Source organism: Caretta caretta, chromosome 2 (assembly GCF_965140235.1).
Source record: "Caretta caretta isolate rCarCar2 chromosome 2, rCarCar1.hap1, whole genome shotgun sequence".
Classification (NCBI taxonomy): domain Eukaryota; kingdom Metazoa; phylum Chordata; order Testudines; family Cheloniidae; genus Caretta; species Caretta caretta.
Genome location: NC_134207.1, coordinates 77,291,215 through 77,308,096, shown reverse-complemented (window position 1 = coordinate 77,308,096; position 16,882 = coordinate 77,291,215). Strand labels below are relative to the sequence as shown.

The window sequence follows — 16,882 nt, the reverse complement described above, 5'->3', positions numbered from 1 at the left end:
TTCAGTGGAAAAATTCCTATCATTGATAACACCAGTTCAGTTGAACCAGTGCTAGCCTCAGTAGGACCCCTATTGTAGACAAAAGTCTATCAAATTCTAGCATTTTTGCCAGTCAATTGAAACTCCTCTTCAGCTGAGCCAAGGAAAGCAACAGTGGGATTTAAGTGTAAAATTCCATAGCATAGGCACAGCCTTTGAGAGATACTGGAGGATGGTGAGCAATTTCTGATGTGCTCTGAGGGCATGTATGTTGCCGTCTGTTGGTTTCTCTTCTACCACTGCTTTTATTCAAGGTTTTTATGCAAGGTTCTTGAGCAACACAGCAAGATGTGTGGGCTGTGAGGCTATCACTATGTGGATTATTTGCAGCTTTATGGCAGTGTTTTAAAATTGAACTTGGACAATGCTTTGCTCTCTCAGTGTCTGGCTAAAAGAAGAAGATTTGGCCAACATTGAATTGGTTGGTGTTCAATCCATAAAACAGAGGTGGAGCTAGAAGGTTGGGAAAAGTCATTTAGGGAAAATGAAGAGGAAGGTGTCCACTTATTATTGAGGGAGCCTGTCCAATTTTGTCTGACAGATCTAGAAATTGGGAGTGCTGTCAGTTCTCTGGATTCCAAGGTATCAAGAGATCTTTTTTCACATGCAAATATCACAGTAGTCGACTCCAGTGATTACAAAGAAGAGAACTACCGTAATGTACTCTGCATAGGGCACCTTTGGAAGGCCACTCAGAAATAGTACAGAATGCAGCTGCTGCAGCATGGTGCAATCTGCCTTCTTGATAAGATTAGCTGCAGGAAAATTATACATACAAATCATTCAAAGACTGCCCGGGCTTCTTATTTCCTTCTAAGTGCTTTTCAATGTTTTGACATTAATCTTAGAAACTAACTAGCTAGCTCTCCATGTGCCATGGCAGCTGTGTCTAGCTGAGGAACTGTGGCTATCAGTCTCTCTAGTCTTGAATATCTTTGTCCTGGGACCATAGCCCCACGGGCATTGGTTGAGGACCCTCAACCATGGAATTCAGTGCTCATGGTGGTCCTCCACAGGCCAAGGTTGTTGACCTTCTGGAGCGTTGCTGTGCTCTCAGAATCTGTAGCTGGAATAACAGTCCCTTAGGGGTACATACCAGTCAGGATTACTTTAAGAAGTCTTGAGTCCGCATTGATTTTGCTGGGAACCTAACTGGTCCATGGATCAGAGATGTGCAAATGGTAAGAAAGCAACCTGTACCTCTCCCTCTCGGGTCCTGCACAAAGCCAAATTCAGCCACACTGAGGAGGCTGAGCGCTGAATTGAACCTCAAAGATTTTTATAATTTTCATTTCTTGTGAATTGATGACAATGCTTCAAAAATATGTTAAGTCATCTGCAAGAGATGGCAGAATTTTTCCTGAAAGGATCTCGAGTTTCCTTACTGCTATTATATTGCTTCTATGCCCCCTGCACAAACTTCATGTTCAGAACGAAAGGATTTTCAACTCAAATTAGCTGCTTTCCAGCTTTGTGAAATGATAACATGTGCCAAACAACTCCAGAGGGCAATAGCTAGTAAGAGCTCAGAATAGCTTTCCTCCCTTTTGAAAAAAAAAATACAAGAACGTTAAGCTTCCAAAATAGCCATCCAGGAAAGGATTTCAGAGCAGGTTGCACAGAGGCATGTGGCTGTCTTACTCTGTCATAGTCTAATGCATGAGAGCAGGCAAACTCTATTTATAAAAACTATAGATGTCAGTGGAGTGCAAAGACTGAGGCAGAAAAACAAATGGAGAGGAGAAACAATTCTGCACTACAGCAAAAGTTGCCCTTTGTATTTCCCTGCAGAAAATATCAACCTAGATCATGAATTGTGCTGTGTTTAAATTACAGATAACTAGCACATTTTTAAATGAACTAGCTGTAGGATTATGCAGTGAATATCCCCAATCACATAGGTATAAGAGAGGCATTTTGCATCTGCTGTCAATTATGTTAAGCATTCATCTTTTTCTTCATTTAAGTTACAGTAAATGCTGAAACCTCCTCATACCCGGGATTTTGGGTGTTTAGTGCATAGACTTAATACTATGTCATTACAAATACATGCAGATCACCTTCCAGGCAAGATACCAACAGATTTGACCGATTTGAGCTCAAGAGGCAAGAGTATTGTATGACTTCAGAAGAACACAGGAGTTGCTATGCGAGATGAAACCAGTGGTCCATCTTGTTCAGAAGGGCTGGTCTACACTACTGCAGTAAGTGGACCTAAGTTACGCTACTTCAGTTACATGAATAATGTAGCTCGAGTTGACGTAGCTTAGGTCGACTTACCGCAGTGTGTTACTCTTCTCAGCAGCTGGAGTGCAGGAGTCGACGGGGGAGCAATCTGCCATTGATGTAGCAGGTCTTCACCAGATCCACTAAACTGACACCACTGCATCAATTGCAGCAATGCTGATCTACCGGTAAGTGTAGACATGGCCACTGGTCTTGGAAGCAGCTAGTATTGACCACTGTTGGAGGAAGGTACAGGAAAACTTGTGGTAGACAGCTATGTGATAATCTGCCCAAAGGAAAAATTTCCTCCTAAAACCCCTGAAAAAGCCCTGGAGTATGAGGATTTGTAGCCCTACCACAAACTCTTGGTGTTTTACAGTTTGCTGTTGTAATTCTGGATCTTTTTGTTTTCCATATTAGTGTCCAATTTTTTTGAGTCCAGCTAAACTCTTGGCCTCACTGATATCTTGTTGGGCAGGGGAAGTGCAGTCCACAAGTGGAATAAGTATTTTACTTACTATTCATGCTACCACCTGCCTTCTATGCTTTTGTAGTCACTGTTAGAAGTTATTGTTGTATGAATTTCCTTGGTTGACATTAATTGTAGCTAATTATCACATGTAATTATGGTACATCTTGTTAAGTACCAATAAGGCAAACAATTGTAATGAGCAATTATGTAATTACACAATTATTTAAATGGAGTGATTATGCAAAAGTTCTTATTAAGCTTTCAAGAAAGAAAGAAAGCAGTGGGATTGGCTGCTACAGAGTCAATTTCACAGCATATATGTTGTGTGGAAGTCTGACATTGGAGGAGTGTTTAATAATGTTACAAATTTTAAAAAGCTTCCTTTTTTTCTTGCTGATTCTTATGAATGAAGTTATTGCCATTTCAGATTAGATCAGTGACCCTTATATAGGTTCAACTCAACTGTATCTAGTACCTTGAAGCATTGGGAAGGTGCAAGAATTCCCATAGTGGACAGATTATGAAATAATCTGCACAGAAAGTTTTATACTAACCCTTTCCATTAGTGGTTGGTTTAGCCCTAACTTTTCAAATCTTATCTGATGTTACTGCTTCTCAGTGAGATCTTGTGACAATGGGATTTCCACAGGTTAACTGTGTGCTGTGTAAAAATAGTACTTCCTCCTTTTGTCAGTTTAAAAGTTAGCTTTCCATTCCATTTACAGTCACCTTCCTATATTGACAGAGCAAATAGAAGCATCTTATTTACCTTCTGTACACCATTTGTTATTGCACATACATCAAGCATGCTGCTTACTATTAATCTCCTCTTTAAACTGCATGTTCCCAGTCTTTTGCTATCTTGATTCCAGCTTTTGAACGCCATTAAAAAAAACTACTAAATCTCTAGTATTATTAATGTGTGTCTTGGCCTCATTCTGGTAGGATTATATACTCTCTCTGCTGAGATTGTGGTCCATCAATTGTCCCTGCCTGGGAGATATCTGTGGTGGGAATGGGTATAAAATAAATTCACACCCACTTATCAGAACACTAGAAGTATCTAAGTCAGTCTAAGAGAGAGTGAAGACTGAGTCAAAATTGGTGCCACTTACATATTTGCAGGTAGGCAAAAGAAGATTTGAGTAGCAAATTGTTTTGCCTCCCCCAAATATATTTAAATTCCACCAGCTTAGACTCCCCTTTGAACTTGGTCTTTTGTCTCAATACACGATTGTATTTAGCAAAGTACATGTTATATAATTTTTTTAACATTCGCTTTAATAAAATTATCAAATACACAGGTTAAGAAAAGAGTGTCTGTACATCTGGGTATAGTGCTTAGATTATCCAAAAATACAAAAAAGTTTTAAAAGTCATAACCTACATAATCAGCAGTAACCCAAACTGAGATGAATAAATTTAACAATACAGTTTAGATATTAGTACTACATTAACAACCCTCCCTTAAGAAAATGTTTACTTTGAATTCCTCCTGTGGTTAGATTGGCTGCATGTGTGTGTTCTCCCTGTGTGCTGCCCCAGCTCTGTGCAGACAGCTGGCACAGCAGACCTCGAGTGAACCACCCAATGACCAAAAGATCAATAAGGTCTGAAGGCGCCAGGCCAGGTTTATTGTCGACAAAGCACGGTAATAGCACCTAACTAACACACGTATGCCCGGGACAATGGATGCAGCTCAGTGAATGGCGGGACTTTCCATTCCCCCCTTGGCTGGGCAAAGATACTCCCTCTGAGATACATCTTTATACCCTGATACAAACAAGTTACATATTGCCTCCGATATAGTTAGTTACCACCACCTGACATGGCTACTTATCACCTTGTACTTGTTGGTTTGATCAAAATATCTCTATTACATACTGTCTTCCTAACCTTACCTTTTAGGAGAGGTCAGTGTGTTCCTGCTGTTCTTGGGGGAATGTTTTTATACCATCCTTGATATCAGGATGTTCTGGTGACACTTGATATCAGGATGTATTTGCATAAGTACTCTGTGCTTAGCACTTCTTAGGAATGTGTATTTCTGGAACATAAGCCCTGTTCTTGCCAGATTCTGTGAGCAGGTCCAGCCTCATACCAGGCCTCTGATACAAAGGCTTAAGTCTCAGGCTCTCCTCCTGCTACACCTCCATCTCAAATCCACATACAAATCCAGACTGCTGAACGATGAACAAGTCATGTTAAAACACCATAGAAACTTAGACAAAAGCAAATTGTTTAAAAAGGTGCTACCGTTTGCCTCATTATACAGTGATGCATCAAAGCCATATGCGTAGAGACAAGAGCCTCTCAGAAATATGAATGCCAGATCCTTAGCTGACCTAAAGCAACCCAGAACCAAGAATTTACCCAGAAACCCGGCTAAGGAGGTACAATCTATACATGACAGATTTAACAGGTCACTTATAAGAAACATGATTCTTGGAATTTGAGAATGTTAATTCTATTTCTTTGGCACATTTCTGGGAACACAGGGTACATCTAGACTGCAATCATAGGACGGGAATGCAGCTTGTGTATACATATCTGAGCTAGCTTTAATCTGGCTAGTTCAGGTCCTGGAGTAGTGAAGCTGTGGCAGTGTGTGCTTCACTGTGGTCTGTACAAGCCTGCCCCGAACACTGGGAAATTACTCTCGAGGCTAACCTGAGTTGAAGTTCATGCTGCTGTGGCCGTACTGCTCGAGGACCGGAGTTTGCTAGATTAATGCTAGTTTGCTCGGGTGTGTGTCTACATGAGCTGCAGGCACACCCTGTGATTGCAGTATAGACAGTCTTTGTCACAGTGAATGACTCCCAAATTGTTGAAGAACATGAGCTAATGCTTTGTAGTGCCAAGCTTTCATAACCAGCTAGCACTCTGGCATACTCTCGTGCTCTCTCTCTCGCTCGCTCGCCTCCTTATGACAAATAAGCAAGCTTTTTTGGAACCTTTTCTCACTAGACCATCCAGTTGTCTTTAATACAAAAGTTCCAATCCAGGCTTATTGAGGTAACATTTTGTAACAAAGACACTCCCTCAAAGATGATGAAGAGAAAGATAAAATGAGAGAGAGAGAGAGAGGTTGGAAATTATGTATCCATGCACCACTTGAACGTATTTTGCCTGATCTATCTTGTCCTTTACTGAAAGCAAACAATTAGGCCGACCTGAGGAAAAAAAAAAAAAGCTTCCATAAGAATAAAGGAGGCTCATAAGACTTTTCGGATTGAAAGCCTATGAGAAATGTTTTTTGTTCATTATGGACTTGGTTCAAAGCCCATTGAAATCAATGGCCGGGGGGGGGGGAAGACAGTCATTGACCTCTATGGGCTTCCGACTAGGTCCTATTTGAAAACTTTACATGGCTTTGTTCATTTTTAAATAGATGTGACCAGGTAGCCAAAGTATTGGAGGCAATGATCCCAAGCTTTGGTGAAATTCTGATCCTCAATTTAGCTTCACAGTGGGCCAGTCTCCATAGCTGTCTGAACCCTGACTGTAAAAGTTTGGATCCAAATCCTAATTTTAAAAGTGTGTGGTTTAGACCCATTTCCAATTTATGTATTTGTTGTTCAATAGTGAACAAGAATAAGTGGTTTAATTAATTATCATTATTGACTCTTATGTAGGTGTGACATGGTTTGCTTTTCGTCTTTGAAGAGTGTGTAACAAGCTGGTTTGTTCCCCCTGCCTCCCCAGTGCACAGATACAAATTTATCTAAGGGGTTGAGTATAAAAAGCCAGATCCTCCTCACCTTACTCTAGTGAATAGTTCTGTTATCTTCAATTCTCTCATTCATCTTTCACCAGGAACTCCAAATCCACTTTTGGTGATTTTGATTTAAGCCCCAATCCTGCCTCATAGAAATCTATGGGAATTTTGCCATTGATTTTAACTGGAGGACAACTCAGGACTGATAATATAATAGCAGGACCTTATGGGGAGCCACTGAAATCTATCCCTCATCTTACTAATAAATACAAAAACAACCACCACAAAACACATGCACACACAGGAGCGTACAGTCCCTTCCCTAGATAACATCTATACAGGCCTTTGAAAAATGAAATTCAGAGTTGAAGTTAGAATTTTGGATAGCTTCATTTCAGTGGCCCTCTGTCTGGAAGCCTCAGAACCTTACTATTTTGCACATAGAAATAGAAAATGAGACAAGGACAAAGTTTGAGCCTTAATGAATTGCCTGGTGTCGATTTGCATACAAGGTGTCCTGAATCCTCTTGTGTAAATTGAGCCATCAATGAAGTAGTGCTTAATTTAACTTGACTTAACCTAATGTGGCATATCACATTATAGTGCAACAGATGAAACTTTGTGAGGGAAAAGTTTCCAGTGTTAGAACAAGCAGCTCACTACCTACCCACAGATACCAATAAAACACAGTTCTGGGGTTCACACTAGCAAAATCCTGCATTTTGCTCTGGGTCCCTGGTGCAGCACACAGATACACAGGGCACCGATTTGGTAATTTTTAGCTGAAACCTGAGAGAAACCATGAAAGCGCTCAAGGTTTTCCCATACAGGTGTCAAATACACTTACAGTTAGAAGTAATGGGGAGAGAAGTAATGGGGAGAAAAGAACACATACACAAGAATTACATGGTTGGGAAAATGGCAAATGCTGGAATTAAGAAATATGCAGTGACAAATTCAACTAGGAGAAAGACCAGTATGTTTCAAAGATTAATTATTGTCATTGTAACAGAAGAAGTGAAGCAAGTATTGTGAAAGATTCAGTAGTAGCAACCAAATGTGAACAATAGATGTTAAGACAAATTCTAGTATTACTGTGAATTCAGCAAATGCTCTAGACGGAACATAAATTGGGAAGAAGTCATTTAATACCAAGTAGTAGTTGGTAAAACTAATTCAGCCAGGGACCACTGAAAGATATTTTTAAGTTCTAAAATCTCTTTTGTACAGGAAGCACTCATCTTAGAATACAGATTTCCTTACTGTTCCTGAAGAATTTCCCCAAAAATCACTTTTGTGCAGGCTTTTCAGCAGAAAAAAAAATAGAGGGATAAGAAACCTACCTGAAAGAAGACAGAACCCTGTTTTGGTCCTTTACGCAATATATAAATAGAAGCAGAAGTACTGTGTAGTCGAAGAGACTACATAGTTATTAGGTGCAAGTTTACGTATTAATGAATGGTTAACTATTTATTTAACATAAACAGCACAGTAGTAAGGATTGAACCCAGAAGGACTTATGGAGCTAAGGGAATGAGCCTCTGAGTGCCTAAGCTCAAAGACACAGTTCAGTTAACTCAACTTCTAACTGGTCCACAGACAAGTGTGAGTTATATACAGCACTGGCTTCCAATATTCAGATGTCACTATGCCTCCTAGAAACGGTTTTACCCCAGTCTCAATAGTCCATCAGCAGCCCTCTCCCAGACTCAATAGTACTTCTAGTAGTGCCAGGGTACCCTCCCCACCTCTCGGAGGGGGAGCCCACCCTGGGACCCAATCTACCTTAAATCCAAGGTTTCCCTTCTCCACTATTTTCTTGCACCACTTCATACAGTTTCTATTGCTGGTCAGACTTTATCTGGCTTCCCCCTCCACCACATACCACAGTAGACAAACCCTTCCTTCAGAGTCCATCACTAGGCCTCCTCTCTGGCCCTTACCTAGTTTCTTCTACACATCCTTTCTGGACTACTTCAGTATACAGCCATTGCTAATCCTTCCCCCAGTTCCTGGAGAACTTCATAATACCAAAGCTCCCACCAACTTCCTCTCTCCTACTGAAAGCAAAGCTTCCTTTTATAGTTCCCAGCAGGCCTAGCGCTCATTCACCAGATCTGTCACATGACTTGGTGGGGTTGAGAAAAACTAGGTGCAGATTTTTGTTAGGACCTGAATCCCTTAAAAGCTCAGCTCATCCTGTGACAAATACTGTAGCTGTTGACAATGCTTTCCAAGCAAAAAAGGCCCATGGATCTTACAGCCTACATACATACACACACACACACAAAAATACTAAGATAAAAAACATTAAGGTTGCAAAGTCTGTATCCTCCTCCTCCTCCATCATAAGCTCTATCAGATGCCTTGAGTAGGTCTGAAAAGGCTACAAAAATTCCATCAGTGTCTCACAGGAGCTCTGCCTTGTTCCTGACACAGGAGTGAAAGTGCAAGCAAGAGAAGCTCTTTAAAAGGTACCTCCATCCATGTTGCTGGCTCTGGTCGCTGGGAGCACACAGACCAGAATGGCTGCTCCGTAGGAAGTATTGGTGGCTTCTGGCCATTCTGTGTCTGCTGCAAATTCTGTAGTGGGCTGTTCCTCAGGGAGGACATCAAACAGCTCCTCTGAGTACACCTCCCAAGATCTGCTCCTGCTACTGCGTCAAAGTCTTTAGTGGGACCAATTTCAGCAATAGAGTCACTTAGCTGTCCACACTTGGCCCCTGCTCCTGGCTTCCATCAGTCTCCATACTGGATTCTGGGGCCATCCCGGCTGACCAGATCATCATGCACCCCTGTTGACTGTGTGCTTGTCCCAGTGCTCAGCACCCAGTCAAATGCCTCATAAAATGGGCACAATGTCAGCAAGTTGCCCGGGGTGTGGTGCTGGTCCCCGGATTTCCTATACTCAATCTTGAGCTGCTTAACCAGTCTGATAAATTTGCAGCATTGCCAGCTTCTTCACTATGTTGGTATGCATGGTCATTCCTGGTCCTCTTACTGAAGTCCACAGTTTTGCTGGACTTGCATCAGAGATTTACCAAAATCTGGCTGCGTTCCTGTGACCATGAAGCAACACTTTGCCAAAGGCTTGTTCTGTTCAGTCTCACTGCAAACACAGAAGGCTCTCTGACGGTATGTTTGCAATTCGGTAGTCAGAAGACAGTGAAAGGGTTAAACGCTGACTCACTAAGCTGCTGCACTACACCAAGGAGCATGGTAGGCGGGCATTGCTTCAGTTTTCACTGGAGTTGATTGGAAATTCTTGGGACAAAGAAAGTTGGCCCATGGGATACTTTTGGCAGATTCCCAGAATCCAAGTTGAGGGGCTGCATCTACACTTCAAAAGCAAAAGGGCTTGAACCCTAGACCCTGGGTTGACTCAGGACTTGGACCCTCCACCCCTGTAGGATCCTAGGACCCTAAGTGAGCCATTTGTGTGTAAACAGAAAGGGGGGTTGGGCTAAAACTTGAGTATGAGCCAGGGCTTACATTGCAGTGTAGACATACCCAGTGCTGTCTCTGGGTAGTAAAATAAAATCAATCAATCTCAGAGCATATTTTATGCACAACAGAAACAGCAGAGAGAAAACGTTACCCACTGGCATATCAGTCCAAAAAATCATCAACAAAATCCCAGTGAAATTCAGAGTTCTAAACCCACAGTTATAAAAATCCCTTAATTTTAACATAGCAACCCATCAACAGTAGAGCTGGTGAATGGCTTGTAATGAATAATTCATTTGATGAATCTTTGCCAATTTTTATATTCTGCAATTGTCTGCTGTCAGACTGGGATGACGTCAAAAACGTTCAAATAATTTCTGCAATTAATGTTTAGGCTGTAGCTTATTTGGGATAGTCTGTATTTTCAATTTGAAAGTGATGCTCTTTTGACTGGACACACAAATCAGATGGTATATTTCCTGCTCCCCAATTGTGTGAGTGTGACTCTTAGCTTCAGGTTTTCTGTGAAAGTATATATGATCAGAAATTCAAAGTTTACTGTTACCTCTTCTGTAACATCCACTTACAACTTGTTTAAAGAAGCTTCCTGCCACTAAATTCATTCATTAGACTAGTCTTCAAGACCTAAATGGTCTTGAACAAAGCCACATTTAAAAATTTGAAAAAGTATTTGTGGAAAAATGTTTGTGGTATTCACCCAGCTCTACTCCACACTCACATCTCACTCAGATCAGCTGAATATTTTCAGCAGGCAGGTAGCAATGAGACAAAACTTCACCATTCCTGTGAGATTTGCCACATCCTTTGCAATTTCTTGCTGTGTCCTTACCACTTCAAACTATTCCCTCTCTGACCTCCTGTATCTGGCATGGAAGAATACTGCAAAATTTAAAATCTAGATTCCCAGCTAGCTCCATGAACAGCAGCTCAAAAAGTCGTCTTGTGATGCTAAAGCTGTATTTTCCACAGTAAGCAAGCAGGATTTAGGTCTTAGATTAAAACATTTCATCAATACAAAGTTTTAAACTGTGCAGTTGAATCTGTATTCTCAACTAAGTGAATGTTTTTCCACACAAAAAACCCACAAGAAGTCAGCAGTGGAAATGGCAGCCTAATTATGGTAGAACAGAATTGCTCCATTCAGATTCGTGTTCTATTTTATCTCTTCTGAACATCTTATAAAAATACATGCTAGTATGACATGTACAGCACATATTTATATGGTCTGTCATCTCTAGAACCATTTCTGAGCAAAATCAAGCCCAGATCCGGAAAAGCATTTAAGCACCTAACATAACTAAGTAGGTGAGGGACTTCATTGAAACTATTCCTGTGCATAAAGAATGCTCATATATCTTAAGTGCTTTGCGGAATCAGGGTTTTAAATAAAATGCACATACATTTGCAACAGCGATGTTGGATCATCTTTATGATTGCAGAACTACAATAATGCATGTTTTATTAAATCTACACACTTTGGAGATGGCAGATTCAGCTAGGGTTTCACGCACTTTGTCAGGACAGAACTTCCAAAGAGATCTAATTTAGTTTGCTATTAGCATTTGACACTGAGTTTTGCTGACAATCTAATCTTCTATTTATTTTAAATTGACAGAAAACTTGAGTTTTGCAGCAGCACAATTGTGATTTCAAAAATGTTAGGCTCCGAGGTATTGGACTAATTCTGACATTATTTAATATCAAGATTTGAGACAAACATTTTGCATTTTTGTTCAGGTGTCTTAAAAATAATAATCAGATATTCTATTGTCTAGATTCCTATGTATTGGAGGTGCATTCCCACAAAATAACTGCAGTCACTCTGTATTAGGGTTGATGCTATGGCATAATGCAAAATACCAAATACTAAATTTCTACATTGTATCAATATAAACAGATTTTACAACATTCATAATAAATTTGGCACACTTGTGAGTTGTTTGTTCTTATTAGCAATGGCAGATTTGATTACAAAAGACATTGTCTGTGTGATTTGAACTGAAGGAGACAGGGCAATATACATTTCTTCTTACTGATTTCTGATCATTCTTGTGCTGTTGGAGGAACAGATTATTAAAAAGTATGAAGAATATAACAAAATTTAGATGATCAAAACAATCTGAAGGAGTTAATATTGTCAAAAATGTCATTAATATAAAGTCTCAAACTTTACATACACACACCATAACAATACATAGAGATGTAGTTATAGAAATATATTGAGAAAATACATAATGGTGTGTTGTGGTATAAAGATTCTATTGGCATGCATTTGGTGTGGAGGAATATTGCAAATCATTCCAGACAAATCAACCAAAGATAGGATTTCTGTTCCTATTCCTTCCAAGTTTACACCAGTCCAAGGTCAGGTACAGGCAAAGTTCAGATCTGAACTAGTGACAAATTTAAGATCTAAAGTCTGTGGGGATAGAAATGGGGAGTAAAGGTTTTCAAAAATGGGACCCTAAAGTTAGACCTACTCATTCTTCCACCCCTCCTCCTTCCATTTATGTTTATTATTAATTGTCATCTAGTCTTATGTTGTCTGTAAGGTCTTTGGGGGAGGACTGTCTTACTACATTTGCAAAGCGTGTGGCATCGCACAGCTTTGATCCTGCCTGGGGGCTTGTGAGTGTTACTGTAGTACAAATGACAATCATAACAACAAGTCAAATATCTAAGAACAAAGTGACATATGCAAAAAGACTCCAGTGAAGGGTACAATAAAAGGAATATATATATTTAAAAGCCCATCTATGGAAAATTTCAGGAAGGGAGGACAGCAAAAACAAAAAACAACCAACCAACACACCAAGTCTAGAGCATTTGGGCCAAAACAAAAAAGTCTAGACAAGGAATCCAGCTCTCTTTATTGTGAAGATTTTATTTCTGCACTGATAAAGTGATAGTGCTCAGTTTTAGGATTTTTTTCTTTTTTACTTGTTCTGAAAGCGTGATGGATGTCAAAGAGCATTCTCAAAGAGGAATAAGTGCAACAAGAGAGAAAATCCAACACCATGGCATTGCAATAATTACTGCTAGATAAGTCATTTCCTGAAGATGAAAAGGAAAGTCTCTTTTTAACGTTAATGGCTTCCAAAACAATATCATTTCTTAGCGTTTTTGCCTTCAGCCCTTAAAGCTGTTTAATTACATGTTAAAAACAAGACACAAAGCAAATTATGAGTGTGAAAAACACGTTTGTCCATTACCCATTAAATAAAGCACATTTGTGTCACTGGATCTTTGGGGAATTGAAATGTTTATTTGTATCAATTCATCTGATTGAAATGAGGCAGAGGTTTGTGTAGTGTAAATAAACTCAGAATTAAGGAGTTAGGCTCCTAACTACAATTTAAACTTTTAGGAGTTTGGAGCTAAAGGTACCAAGACTTGATGTACAATCCCTTAGTAGAACTATACACGTGATACTAAGTGGATCATGAGACTGATCCAAAGCCCAGTGAAATCCACTGCAGTCTTTTCTATTGATTTCAGTGGCTTTGGATCACATCCAGGTCTTTTGACAAAATTAGCTGTGATGCCTAAACAAAATGAGTTTGGCAAGGAACAAAGGTGCCCATGATTGCACTTAAAGCAGGGTGGAGAATTAATTGCATTTTAGAGCAGTTTGGGCTTTGGTTTGTTGGTTTTTTTATATAAAACTTGGACACTACAGATTTAAACACATTAGCGTGTCCATAGATTAGAAAGAGCAAGAAAGGCAGAATGCCAAAATAAATAAATAAAAAGATCAATCACTTGAGGAGTTATGTATGGATCTTACTGATCCCAATCATCTATTGAAATGTTAGTAAAAAGACTACTTACCATCTGGAAGATGAATTTCATAATCAGTTTTAAATATTGGAGGCCAAGGAGAAATGGAACATGATTCAGAGACATGGTGATTCAGGGCCTTTCACCTCTGCTTCAGAGCCACTCCAGAGTCAACAGTGACTGGAAGTTACCATCTGATGGCTATTTGGATCACATGCAATACTTTGTTGCTTGCAGTGTCATTCCCAGTGTACAGGTTAAAAAACAAAAAACACGACCCACCCACTCCTTTTTGCAGTCTCAGTGGAGAGCGTAAAGACTGAATAGTAAAAATGGGGAAGCTCATATTGCCTAAATTTGAATCCACTCAAATGTCATGAGTTCACGATTAAGCAGTGGATGAGCTTACTAGCGTTGACGTTCCATCCCAGGCTGAACCAGTTGCTTAAGAATGTATCTGCATAGAGACAGTGTTGTCTAGTGGCCAGAGCAGGGTAGTGGGAGTCAGGAAAATTCGTTTCGGTTTGCACTGTTCCCACTGCTTGCTGTGTGACTTCAAATCGCTTCCCTTCTTATTCCCTCATTCCCTCCCCTCTCCACCACCCCCCTGCAAAAGACAGATAACATTTGCCCACCTTCTTGGATGAAAAGCACTAGAAGAGTCCAAAATAATATCATTGGGGGGGGTCACCAGGCAGGGACTCCAATCCTCAGGGAAACATATAACTTGGAGAGGAAGAAGGTTCTGCTGTCCCCCAGGCCCCAGAATCTGGACCTTGATAGCTAGGCTAAAGCTCAGGTCCTGAGAGAATCAGGCCCCAATGGGTGGGATTTCTCAGTACTTAGGGGAAGCCCTGCAATATGGACTTTGGGAAAAGGAGCATATCATTTGATGTGGGAATCATCCTTTTTCACCATACGCAGGAAGGGGCTCACTTGACAGGAGATTTCTCTGCTCTCCACTCCGATCCCTGCCAAGATATTAAGCTCTCCAGTTGGAGTCTCTCTTCTCCCATTAGCAATCCCTTTTTTCCTGCCTGGGGAAATTTTCTACCCCTTTATCCCAACACCCACCCACCTCCAGTCCCCAATGGAAGGCAAGAGTCAGTGATTGTCACATGCCTCCTTCCCAGGCAGGTCACCAAGCTATTTCTCTTTCTTTCCCTCCCTCCCCCCAAACATTTTGAAATATTTTGCATAGGTCTACAAAACCTTCAACTTTATAAGGTTCATCCACTCCTACTGCACAGAAGACTCATCTGCCAGTTCATCCCATAAAGATGATCCCTCCATGATGTAGGCATATCAGTGGGACAACATGGTCAAGGTTCTGCTCCTGCTTCCTTGTTCTGTAGACATATAAAATACTTCAATTTGCAGAGTAGTCAGTCCTGCTCTGAAAGTTTGCTAGCACTAAACTCACATGGGGGGAGGGGGGAAGAACTGAAATGGAGCAAGAAATTGTCACAGTCCTTATAGACTTGAAAGAGGCTTGTTGTGAAAGCACAAGAACCATCAAATGGTGTACAGTTTTACTGGAGATATTTTTAGTGACTGATGACTGTGGTAAACAATGTCTAATTATTCCATCATCACAGATAAGACTAGTTTTAAATTAAGAGTAAAGACATGCAAAGCTGGATTTTAGAAATTTTATGTTGTACGCTGCATGTTCTTCAGAAACTTGTTAATCCATGGACATAAGAACCTCAGGAAGGCAATAAGCATATTTTAATCAACTTACCCCTTCCACATTAGTATTTGAAAGGCATTATATCGTATGGTAAGAATAATCTTAGTGGGGTAGATCTGTTTTTAATCATGACTTTAAAATTGTAAATGAAAATTGTGAGGTATTTCTATTATGCTCATGTAGACTTAAATCATGTAACTACTGTAAAAAGCTAATGAAACAAAATTGATCTATATTACATATTTTCTCTATTGTATTAGGAAGTAGGACTGAAATAAGGATGGGGGGCAGGAAGATAGTAGCTGAGGACTGTTTAAAGATTCATACAACGTGGTAAGACTATATATAATCAATGCCTATTCACTCTGGGCTGGAACCTAACACCCCACATTGTCTTGTATCTTACACCATAAGATATTCTACTGACTTCAGTTGAACTTCTTGTGGAATAAGTGACTAGGTGAGTAAGGGTATCAGAATTTTATCCTCTATATTGCAAGATTGACTTCTTTGCTATAAAAAAGTGTTTGTGTGTGGTGGATCATTCTTCCCTAAATGCAATATCAGGGGCCAATCCTGCAAACCCTCTCTCACACAAGTCCCTGGGACTTCTCACATGTGCAAGAATTCTCAAGATCAGCTCCTTAATTTGCATATGCTTATGGTATTACTCAGATTTTTGGAGCTTTTCAAAGAGCTTTCAGGGTTCTTGTCTTTCGTGAATTCTCTTGTGTAACCTCTTTCATGACTTCAGAAATTTCTCTAAAACCTGGCTTAAGGACCTTTTGCTTCTTTAAAAGACCTCCTATCTCACAGTGAGAATGCAGAAAGCTCAGCAAAATGGATCACTTTTGGATCAGACATAAAAGCTATCTCAGATGTGTAGTCCTTAGACAAGTATGTGATGTCACACCCCATATTCTTTATGGAAATATACTTATGATATGGATATGGCATAACATTTTATGCAAGCTGGGTCTTGTACAGTATCATCAGAAAGGTTATAATTTACTGAAAGTGATTATCCAGTTTGTATGCATGATCATTTCTATATCTAAAGTTAGGAATATTGACCATGTAACAATTACAACTGAGTGTATTTGGAAAGACACCCACCAGACAACAGGCCATCAGCCTTGGTGGGTCATTAGGAAGAAACAATAAGACTTTGAAGATACTAATCTCTCCCCTTCCTGAGGCATGTCCTGGGATGTAGCTGTGACACTACTAGGTTAGGTGGTCCTGTCATCTGGTACTAAACACCATCAGGGACTTCTAGTAATTTTCCACTAAAAGGAGTGGGAGGTCAAGACTGGGAAACAAAAGATTCTCACCTTATGGAAATCTTATTTAAGGTTGGAGAGTAAGGCGAACAGGACTCTTCTCCATTGCCTTTCTGCCCAAAAAGAAAAAGACTGCTGAAAGTACCTGAAGAGAGAAAGGAACTGAGCTGAGGGAAAGGCAAGGGCCAAGTCCAGACTGAGAC

At 40.1% G+C, this 16,882-nt stretch overlaps 1 long non-coding RNA gene across 1 annotated transcript in view; it reads left to right on the top strand.

Moving 5' to 3' along the window:
* LOC125630981 (uncharacterized) overlaps nucleotides 1–16,882 on the top strand; it is a 36,780-nt gene that overhangs the window by 1,037 nt on the left and 18,861 nt on the right. Inside the window, exons 2-4 of the long non-coding RNA XR_007354846.2 lie at nucleotides 2,095–2,243; nucleotides 2,342–2,453; nucleotides 15,657–15,729. This is a non-coding gene — a long non-coding RNA (uncharacterized LOC125630981). The remainder of the gene's footprint in view (nucleotides 1–2,094; nucleotides 2,244–2,341; nucleotides 2,454–15,656; nucleotides 15,730–16,882) is intronic.